A 7,068-nucleotide genomic window follows, 5' to 3' on the forward strand; every position below is an offset into this window, starting at 1 on the left:
AATTGGTACCACCAACCATCCTTTCATTCATTCATTCAGGAACCCAAACCCAAAACTCAGATATCTGCTTTCCCACATCAAATCAGTCACCAAGTGATTTTTGTTATTCCTTTGGTAACTCTTAAAACAGTTCCTTTCTCCCCTTCCCTCCCTGTTTTACTTTATTCCTTGCTCAAATTATTGCAGAAGCCTCCATAGAAAGTCTGCCTCCTGCAAAATCCTCCAGATTTTTCTTCTGCCGCAGGCCCACACCTATGTTGGGACTTCAGTTAAACCAAACTACTTGTGATTTCACCCAGAGTAGGAAAATGCTGCAACAGCTTTGAGACCTAGTGGATCAGAGCAGAGACAGAGACTACCCTAGTGGGAAGTCAAGGGAAGAGGTTTAGAAAATGAGTAGGACCAGAGACACCACTTGTGAGAAAGCTGAAGTCATCTTGAAAGGGAGTGGTGTCCCTTGCGGGCTTGGTGGATAAAGGCAAAAAGGGAAACAAGAAGCTGAAGGTAACAGCCTATCAACAACAGGTCAAAGATTCAGAAGAGGAACTTCCCTGGTGGTCCAGTGGTTAAAAATCCGCCTTCCAACGCAGGGGATGCCGGTTTGATCCCTGGTCAGGTAACTAAGATCCCACATGCCACGGGGCAACTAACCCGTGTGCCACAACTACTGAGCCTGTGCACTCTAGAGCCCTTGCACCACAACTACTGAGCCTGCATGCTCTAGAGCCCGCATGCCACAACTAGAGAGAAGCCCACGTGCCACAACGAAGGCTCCCACGGGCTGCGACTAAGACCCGACGCCACCAAAAAAAAAAAAAAAAGATTCTGAAGAAAACAGACAACTCTCCCCACCACCACCACCTAGACATTACTTATTAAAGAAATTACATTATTAGCCAGCAATAAAAGGTCTCTTTTCTACCAAGAAACAGAAAGCCACTCAATCCATTCCCCATTTTACCCCTGCCCCCATAGAGTTGCCCATTATTACAAGGACGTCAACATAAATAGAAAAAGGAACTCACTTTGTACAAATTTGGGAAGAAAACAAAGTGAGAATCATAACTTTTCAAGCTAATGAAATACACCCAATACAAAGGAACAAAGAGGGTAAACTGTTAACAACCCTCCAACGTGAACTTTAAAACAAAAAACAACGGCGGATATGAAAGAATACCACAGATCAGAAATTCAGAAACTCAGAGTAAAGATGAAAAAGCAACAAGCGTATATGGAAAGAGAACTGACCAAACTTGGGAAAGAATTTGAACAGAAAGGTAAAGTCACCCTAGATAATGAAGACTACATGACAACATACCCAAATGAAAATAGGAACGACAGCAAGTGCCATAAAGCATATAGAAGATAGGAATGCAAAAAGCTAAGACAGCAAAAACAATATAAAGGAAGACCTGGAAAGGCCCAGAAAGAAAATGATAGACAAAAAAGACAGGCAAAGAAGAAAAACTAACACAGTTAAAGTTGGAGCTCTTGAAGCTAAAATATAAGACAATGGAGAAGAGTTAATATTTAAAACTAACCTCAGAGAAATTCCTGAAAACAAAAGACCTGACTCCATATCTTTTAAAAATATATATATATATTTATTTATATATTTGGCTGCGTTGGGTGTTAGTTGTGGCATGTTCTGACTAGGGATAGAACTTGGGCCCCCTGCATTGGGAGCATGGAGTCTTAGCCACTGGACCACCAGGGAAGTTCCTGAATCTGTATCTTGAAAGGGCCTATCTTGTTACTTGGAAAATTGGCCCAGAATGATCAACTGAGACACATCCTAGCAAACTATTACACTTTGAAGGTGAGGGGGAATATTCTCTAGGCCAAAAGGCCTAGTCTCTTACACAGGAACGATCAGGTTGGCATCAAACTTTTCAAAAAGCAAGTAGCAATGGAGCAACATTTTCAAGAAACTCAAAGAAAACATATGAACCAATTGTTTTGTGTCCAGCTAAGCTGCCCTTTAAGTAACAAGGATGTTTAAAAAGAGCTCAGGAAATATTGTACTCATAACCCCCTTAGGATTCTACTAAAACAAGCTTCGTCCAGCTAGGAGATGATTGGGGAAATTTCAGCAAAAGGACTCATAGTGAGCATTGAATAGTTTTAGATCTAAGACCAAAGTGAAAGTGGGGATAAGGGTGGAAGAAGAGTATCAAATGGCATGTGCTTTGACACAGTAGAAGTAACATAACTAAATAAATCAAAAAGAAGGAAAAAGACAGTACAAAGAGCTCTGTTGCAAAGGCAATATGTGCAAGTCAAAGAATATCATTTCAAGTTGACAAACCAAATATCAACGCTTAAATAAGGAAAAAGTAAGCGTAGCATCATATACAGAGTGAATGTAATAAGGACGAGCATATGAGTCGTATCAGTAAATGAAAACTCAACTCATCATTTAAAAAAAAAGTTCAGCTTGGCTTACAAACTAACATCTTACCGTCTATTATTTACAAGAGACACACCTAAAATAAGTGATCCAGAAAGGCTAAAAAGTAAAGGGGTGGACAAAAATATACCAGGCACATACAAATTATAAAAAGCAAAGCTTACGGGCTTCCCTGGTGGCGCAGTGGTTGAGAGTCCGCCTGCTGATGCAGGGGACGCAGGTTCGTGCCCGGGTCCGGGAAGATCCCACATGCCGCGGAGCGGCTGGGCCCGTGAGCCATGGACGCTGAGCCTGCACGTCCGGAGCCTGTGCTCCACAACGGGAGAGGCCACAACAGTGAGAGGCCCGTGTACCGCAAAAAAAAAAAAAAAAAAAAAAAAAAAAAAAAATTGAGCAAATTCCCTGGTGGTCCAGTGGTTAGGACTCGGTGCTTTCACTGCCAGGACCTGGGTTCGATCCCTAGTCAGGGAAGTAAGATTCTGCAAGCCGCGTGGTGCAGCCAAAAAAAAAAAGACATAAGGAAATCTATGGGTATAATTAAAGCAGTGATAGGTGAAGTATAGCTTTAAAATGCAGTAACATTGATACAAATAAAAGTGTAAGAGTTAAATGAATTAAAAATACAACTGAAAAAGCAGTAATAATAATAAACTAGTGAACAAAACAGACAGAAGAAGTAATGAAGATCAGATCACACATTAGGAAAAAATGGCAATTCCACCTAATTAATCTTTTTTTAGAAAGACACTAGTTATTTTCTCTCTAGAAAGTCCATTTCTGAGATATTTTATTCTCCCTTCATTACATTCACTTTTACCAGAAATCTTTCAGCATATTTATAATAGCTTTTAAAAATGCCTTGACTGATAATGACATCATCTATGTCATTTCTGTTTCTGTTGACTGATTTTTCTCCTGATGGGTCATATTTTCCTGCCTCCTCTCATATCTAGTAATTTAAAAATTTTTTTAATTAAATTTTTTTTATTATACAGTGCCAGATTTGTTAAATTCCTTTAAAAATGTTGACCTGTTGTCTGGTAGGTATTTAAGCTACTTATAGATCAGCTTGATCATTTCAAGGCTTGGTAGCGTGGGCTTACAGTAGCCTTGATTCTAGGGCTAGCTTAGCTCCACTGCCATGGAGTAACCCTCTGAGTCTTTACTCTCAGTGTCCTGGGTGTTCAGTGAGGAGTTTCCACTTTGGCTGGTTAGAACTAAAAACTATCCTGTGCCAGTCTTGGAGCTATTCAGCTTGCTTGCTTTCTTCCCTCACCTCATGGAGTTTCATTCTATATATGTGAAACCTAGAATTCAGCAAAAGCCCCAAGGAGACTCTTCTGCAAGACCTCCAGCTTTCTCTCTGCAGCTCCCTCCACCCTGTACTCTGCCCCGTCAGTTTGCTGCAGCCTTCCCCATCTCCCGAGCTCCAACCTCTCTCTCTGTCCCCAACTCGACAAGGTTGCCAGGCTCTGCCTGGGGTGCACTTCCTGCATTGTGGACTGGAATTTGTCTCCAGGCAGAAAGCAGGGGCAGTCATAAGCCTCACTTTGACTGCCTTTTTCCCCCCAGGGATTAAAGGATTGTACAAGGTCCAGAAATAAATAGTTGCCTCCTATATTTTGTCCAGTTTTCTTGTTATGGCTCCAAAGGGCAAATACCGTTCCAGCTACTGCATGATGGCTGGAAGTAAAACATCTTATCCAGCTTGATTTTGGTTCCACTTCCAGAAGTTTCTCCTCTTTGGAGGAGCCTGACCTAAAAGGGAGGCTTGGCTGCTCAGTTTTAAGAGTTCACAGGGACAGACTGTTCTAGCTCTTTCTATTCTTACCAGAGTCTCTTTGCATTCACTTGCTGTTGGATTGGAGAAAACCCCTCCTAGTTTCACCTACTGTTCTAAAGTTATTGAGCCATGCTTTCCAATGAATATCTCTTAGCTATTTTGGGATTCTGTTTTTCCCAGGTACCTCTTCCACCGTGTTCCTCAGCTTCCCCTTGTACAGATACTAGTCCATGAATTTTTTATTGCTGTTGATAGTTTGTAGTTATCTCCATTTGCTTGTATTTTGGTATTTTGGGGGAAACCTTGTTACCTAGTTTTATTGTAAATGTGCATGGATTTTCTGGGGTTTTTTTTTCTTCTATGTAGTTGCTCTGTGAGAATTTTGGAAGATTCAAAAGCTATGCAGCCACCACCCTAGCCCCCCATCTTCTCGGAATCTGGTAGAAGTTTTAAGAGCTTGGATGTAATTTACCAGGCTCTCTTTCCCCTATCTCTGCAGTAAAGAAGCACATATCAAAATGTTGCCTCCATTAGCCTGTGTCCCTAAGTTATTACAATGAGTACAGCTTGCTTGGTGACCCCCAATGGACACGCAGTATGAGTGAGAAATAAATTTTGTTGTTTTGAGCCACTGGGATTTGGGGATTTTCCATTAGCACAGCATAACCTAATCTGTTTTGAGAGTTATAGACAGTTACCTTTCCATCCAAGACAATTAATTTAGTTGACCTCAAGGTAACCACCATTTTAAGTTAAGAGAGAGGGTGGGAAGAAGAACTATGGGGGCAAGGAAGAAAAGAAAACAGTTTGAAATGTTTGGGAAATAACTTTTGATGTTGACGGCACATGGGACAGATTGGAAATAAATGGGTAAGTTTTGGGGGAATTGTATTGCCAAAAAAGCCATGCACCCATCCTATTAATGGTACCCCCTGAAATTGTTTAATGCATTGCTGTACCTAAATTACCCACTAATATATACTAATGTATATCGCCCTGTATTTCTCATAATTACCCACTGTGGCATATCTCTAACCAAGGGCCTTTCAGGAGCTGAGAGAGTTTGGGGCCACTTCTGTGTATTTAAGTGAAGAGGTCTCCAAATAAAATTACAAAAATTGTGGTTACTTTAAGAGTTTATCGGACTTCCGTGGTGGCACAATGGTTAAGAATCCACCTGCCAATGCAGGGGACACGGGTTCAATCCCTGGTCCGGGAAAATCCCACATGCTGCGGAGCAACTAAGCCCGTGTGCCACAATTACTGAGCCTGCGCTCCAGAGCCCGCGAGCCACAACTACTGAGCCTGCATGCCGCAACTGCTGAAGCCCGCGCGCCCACAGCACGTGCTCTGCAACAAGAGAAGCCACCGCAATGAGAAGCCCGTGCACCGCATTGCAGAGTAGCCCCCGCTCGCAGCAACTAGAGAAAGCCCGTGCACAGCAACAAAGACCCAATGTAACCAAAAATAAATTAAAAAAAACGAACAAAAAACCCCCCAACACATCCAGCATCAAGCCAGTTCTCTTCCATATATATTATCACCACCTAGCATCTCACATGTGGACCACTGCAACAGCAGTGAACTGAAAGAGATCGTGACTTGTCACCTGCTTTCACTCTCGCCCGGCTAAAATACATCTTCTACATAGCAACTGAAATTATCTTTTAAAATGGAACTCACGGGCTTCCCTGGTAGCGCAGTGGTTGAGAGTCCGCCTGCCGATGCAGGGGACACGGGTTCGTGCCCCGGTCCGGGAAGATCCCACATGCCGCGGAGCGGCTGGGCCCGTGAGCCGTGGCCGCTGACCCTGTGCTCCACAACGGGAGAGGCCACAACAGTGAAAGGCCCGCGTACTGCAAAAAAATAAATAAAGAAAGAAAGAAACTCACTTCACATTTCGCCCCTTCTTCAAAATCCTCCCGTGGCTTCCTGAAGCCCACGAATGTGTTTTTGAAACCAACTTGCTGATGGACTGAATATGGGAGGAATCAAGAATGACATAAAATTTCAGTTTGAGCAATTGGCTGGTTATGCCATTGATTCAGACAGGGACAACTGGAGGAGTAGCTTTATGGGGTAAATGAGGAACTCTGCTTTAGCTAGGGCAATTTCGAGATACCTGATAGGCTACCCAATAGAGATGTCAAGTAGGGAGTTGGTTATACAAATTTGGAGTTCCCAGAGATGTCAGGGTGGGAGACACAGATATGTTGGCAAGTTGGACCACCCTGAGCCTTTATTGCGATACCCGACTTGATGTGAAGCAGAAGAGAAGAACCAGCCAATCTAATTGTTGGCACACGGATTATAGTCGCTACCTTCCAGTAGGAAGGAAGCAGTGACTTATCTTCCCTAGAAAAGACATAGTTGCTTTCCTTGCCATCATGCGTCTATCAGTATAGCCTCCTATAGTCTATCAGTGACTCCAAAGTGTGGTCCCTGAGGTGTTCCTGGTGCTGTGGAAACTGGGGGTGGTGGACCCTCGTTTCAACTTCAATCAAGGCAATAAACGTTCTACAAGGTGGAGTTTTACATAAGATTTCGTTTGAATAAGATTCCTGATATTTAAAATAATGCAAAGTATAGCCTCCTCACATTTCCCCCCTTATATATTTAGCCTCCTCACTTTTGGTGTTTTTTTTTAATACTTTTTTATTTAGCTGTGCTGGGTCTTAGTTGTGGCATGTGGGATCCTTAGTTGTGGTGTGCGGGATCTTTTTAGTTGCGGCATGTGAACTCTTAGTTACAGCATATGGGCTCTAGTTCGGTGGCCAGGGATTGAACCTGGGCCCCCTGCATTGGGAGTGCGGCATCTTAGCCACTGGACCACCAGGGACATCCCCTCCTCACTTTCTGTAGAAGGAAACTGAGG

The sequence above is a fragment of the Delphinus delphis genome, chromosome 10 (genome assembly GCF_949987515.2).
Source record: "Delphinus delphis chromosome 10, mDelDel1.2, whole genome shotgun sequence".
Classification (NCBI taxonomy): domain Eukaryota; kingdom Metazoa; phylum Chordata; class Mammalia; order Artiodactyla; family Delphinidae; genus Delphinus; species Delphinus delphis.